This window comes from Gekko japonicus, unplaced genomic scaffold (genome assembly GCF_001447785.1).
Source record: "Gekko japonicus isolate JY-2015 unplaced genomic scaffold, Gekko_japonicus_V1.1 scaffold545, whole genome shotgun sequence".
In the NCBI taxonomy this organism is placed as follows: domain Eukaryota; kingdom Metazoa; phylum Chordata; class Lepidosauria; order Squamata; family Gekkonidae; genus Gekko; species Gekko japonicus.
The window spans coordinates 880,011-884,023 of NW_015168063.1; positions in this window are offsets into that span (position 1 = coordinate 880,011).

Consider the following 4,013-nt stretch of genomic DNA (forward strand, 5'->3'; position numbering starts at 1 on the left):
GGGAGGAGGCATACCAGCCAAGTCCAATGCATGCCGGGGGGGGGGGGAAGTGTCACCAGGTCCCACCTGCAGGCTGGCAACCCTAAGCCCTCCATTCTGGAAAGCTAATCCTTGGCCACAGGGAGCCACCAGTGCCTGTTGCGTGTGCCCGACCCGGCCTTTACCACCTCCGTCCCCATTTCGGCTTTAAGGCCAGGGGTCGGTCCAGCAATCCCACCTGGCCTGGCTTGGGCCCTGCTTGGAGGCTGGCCAGCGGGACTGGCTCCGGCAGGGCCCTGGAGGGCTAGGGGCGGGGCAGCTGCCAGGTAGGGCTGGCTCTGGCAGGTGGAGGGAGGCAGCACAGGTAGAGCCACGGGCGGAGCATAGGCACCCTGAGTCCCATTGGCCATCAGAAGAAGGCAGCGAGCGGCCAAGGCAGGCGTGCCAGGAGTCTCCCCCTGCCGGCTGGCTGGAGGCACAGGGGCAAGAGGGCGGCCTGCAATTGTGAAGCGATGTGCCCCCACTGGCGGCCACAGGCAGGGCCGGCTCCAGACTGCTCCCCACGGTGCCTTCAGCTCCCCTTGGGCAAGTCGGCCATCCTCCCAGAAAGGTGGGCGGTGGCCCACAATGTACTACCCTGTTAAGGTGAGGGAGGGGCGGCATGCCGGGGGGCACCCCCTCTTAAGGGGCCACTCTAGGCCGCTGCCTAAAAATTGTCTATGATGGGCCGGCCCTGGGCAGCTGTTGAGGCAGTTGGGTAACATAATTAGCATAAGAAGAATCCTGCTGGATCACACCAGTCCCTGCAGTTGGGAGGGGCTGATCTTTTAGTTTCACAATGGGACCAGAGATATAAAAGGAGTAGCCGGTGTGTTCCAGGCCTTTTATTATTCAGGCCCTGAAGGAAGCACTAGCACTTTATTATAGGATGCCGCTGTATTTATTTACTTAGTCTTATTGTATTTATTGAAATTGTATGGAATTGTATTTTATATCTTGTATTTGCTGGTTTTAAATTGTATGTTGGTTTTAAATTGTTTGTAAGCCGCCCTGAGCCGCTTCAGTGGGAGGGCGAGGTAGAAATTTAATAATAAATAAATAAATAAATAAATAAAGGCAGAAAGCTTGTTGGAAGCAAATGGGTATTCAAAATCAAGCATAAAGATGATGGAGGCTGAGCTCTGAGCAGGAGCAGGAGACAGAGCTGCTAGAGGGGTGAGTGGTTTTTTTTTTAACTTGCTTTCAGCTGAAGGGATTCAGCTGAGGATATTGTGTGGGAAAACTGTGTTTTGCAGTGTGTGGAAGCACTTAGAGTTGTTGCAAAGTCCTGGCTGATTGAGGGAGGAAGGGGCATTGTTTGACTGGGATTGACTGTAATTGAGAGGAAGGGGCATTGTTTTGCCTGTGATTGAGTGCCTGGGTGAATTTGAATAGCTGCTGCCTGACCTCTGCTGGGGGAGGCCTCTATTTAAGGAAGCACCTTGCCAGAGGCAGAGGAGACCCAGCTGAGCTCTGAGCAGGAGCAGGAGAGAGAGCTGCTAGAGGGGTGAGTGTTTTTTTTTTACTTGCTTTCAGCTGAGGGGATTCAGCTGAGGATATTGTGTGGGAAAACGTGTGTTTAGCAGTGTGTGGAAGCGCTTAGAGTTGTTGCAGAGTCCAGGCTGATTGAGAGAGGGAGAGGAAGGGGCATTGTTTGACTAGGATTGACTGTAATTGAGAGGAAGTGGAAGGGGCATTGTTTTGCCTGTGATTGAGTGCCTGCCCCGCCGCTGTCAGGGAGCATGAGGGTCAAGGAGAAACAGGGCACCATGCTGAGGATAAGGGGAATGTGCCCTCAGAAGGGACCTCTTCCCCAGCTGGTGAGCGGGTATCCTTTTGCACCAAGGAACCATCCCTGGGCAGGGTGGGAGGGGGGCTCTTGGTAGTGGGTGATTCGATCCTTAGGCAGGTAGATAGCTGGGTGGCGAACCCGCGTGCTGACCATATGGTGACTTGCCTGCCTGGTGCGAAGGTAGCGGACATTGCACGTGTTTTAGATAGGCTGGTAGATAGTGCTGTGGAGGAGCCAGTGGTCGTGGTGCATGTCAGCACCAACGATGTGGGGAAATGCAGTCGTGAGGTCCTGGAAGAGAAATTTAGGCTGCTAGGCAGGAAACTCAAGGGCAGGACTTCCAAGATAGCCTTCTCAGAAGTGCTACCTGTTCCACGTGCAGGGCTAGAGAGACAGGCACAGATCAGGAGTCTCAATGCGTGGATGAGACGATGGTGTAGGGGGGAAGGGTTCAGGTTTGTTTGGCACTGGGATGCTTTTTGGAACAAGAGGGAGCTGTACAGGCGAGATGATCTCCACTTGTCCCGAGAAGGAGTTGCTTTAGATTCTCACCTTTTAATTATGGGACCCCTTGAAACCAGAGGACCAAATTTGCTTTCTTCATTTGCAGCTGTAAAAGTTGTGATTCTTCGGAGACTTGTTTCTTTTCCAGCTTTTGCACCTCTTTTTTTGCACTATTGGCATCACCACTCCCTGCCTCAAAATCCAGATGCCTAGCCCCAGACCCGATTACCTCCACCAGGGACACAAGAGACCTGGAGACGTCGACAAGCATGGAGACAGTGGTCTGCATAGACCCTGGCCTCACTTCCCGCAATCCCATATCCTCTTGTCTGGAGGCGCTCGTCTGCTCCATGAATTCTACATGTTCTGCTCTTCCTGACTTCAGCACGGTCCTCTGGTCCCTTCCGGCACTCTCACTTATTTGCTCTCCAACCCTCTGTAGAGCTGACAGTCACTTTCCCCTGGCCCTAATGAGAGCTAGTCATGAAGCGGGGGAAAGTTCCGTCATTGTTGCCCTGGGAGGAATACCTATGAACACCAGAGAGAGAGAGAGAGAGAGAGAGAGAGAGAGAGAGAGAAGGGTTCCTTTGTTAAAGCCACTGCTGGTCACACGTGTGACCAGTCAATTTTGATATTCCCCACCCTGCGTGGTCTGTTACTACCGACTAAAATTCTCTCTATGCCACCCGGTGAACTGCTGCTCTCCTTGTTAGTAGATATTGTGGTTTCCTTTGTTCCTGCAAGACAAACAGGAAAATGTGGTTTGAGTGGTGGTGTGAGAAGGGAGTGTGGTTTTTGGAAATCAGCACTGGCATTCAACTGGGGCAGGACTGACAATTTAGGAGAGCAGTGTATATTTGGATTAATGCCACGTGCACAGAAGGAAGGTGGCCATGTTGTGCTTCTGGTCTGAGGCTGGGTGGCAGCATGAGGGATTTAAAAAAAGGTTTTGTGCCTGTTTCTCACAGATGCTCCTTGTCCACCTGTGTCTCATCACTGTCCTCTGTGGCAGCATCCCCTTGATTGGTCACAGTCTGGCTGTCACAGTCTGGAAAACAGATTGCAAACAGAGAGTTCTTGCCATGAAGCCATTCCAGATTGTGCTGCTAAAGAGAACCTTTTACTCTCAGTGCCTTGCTGGACTGTGAAGAGTGTGTGCCAGGGCAATGGACAGAGCCGTGGTCCTAAGCGGAGTGCTCCATGCTGGACTATGGACTGTATACTATGGCCAAAGCAATCTGGTGCCACAGGCACATGCCAGGCCACAACTGGACCCCGGACTACAGAAGACTTCTGCCCATGCACCACTCTGCTTGGGATCCCAAGCATCGAGAATAAATCCACGTTTTAAAAGCAAGATTTTATTTCAAAGCATTGGAAGATACTCAAACACGTTCTTTGTTAGAACTGACTACAAACGGTTAGGGCAAGCATAATAAAGGGATTTGAAACAGGTACATAACCAATAGGTCACCTTCCCGCTGGCGGGTAAGCTAAAACGGGTTCGCGCTCATTCCCTGAGAACCAGCTATCTCCAGACATAACACAGGTGCAGTTCCCAGGCTCTAAAAGCAACAAGCTGGCAGTGAAGCGAACTCCCCCAATACATCCTCCAGTTGTTTGGCTTAGGCATTACAGCAGAAGAGAATACTAGCGACCAGGCGGGGGGGGTGAGCAACTGTACAAAGACACAAATAAC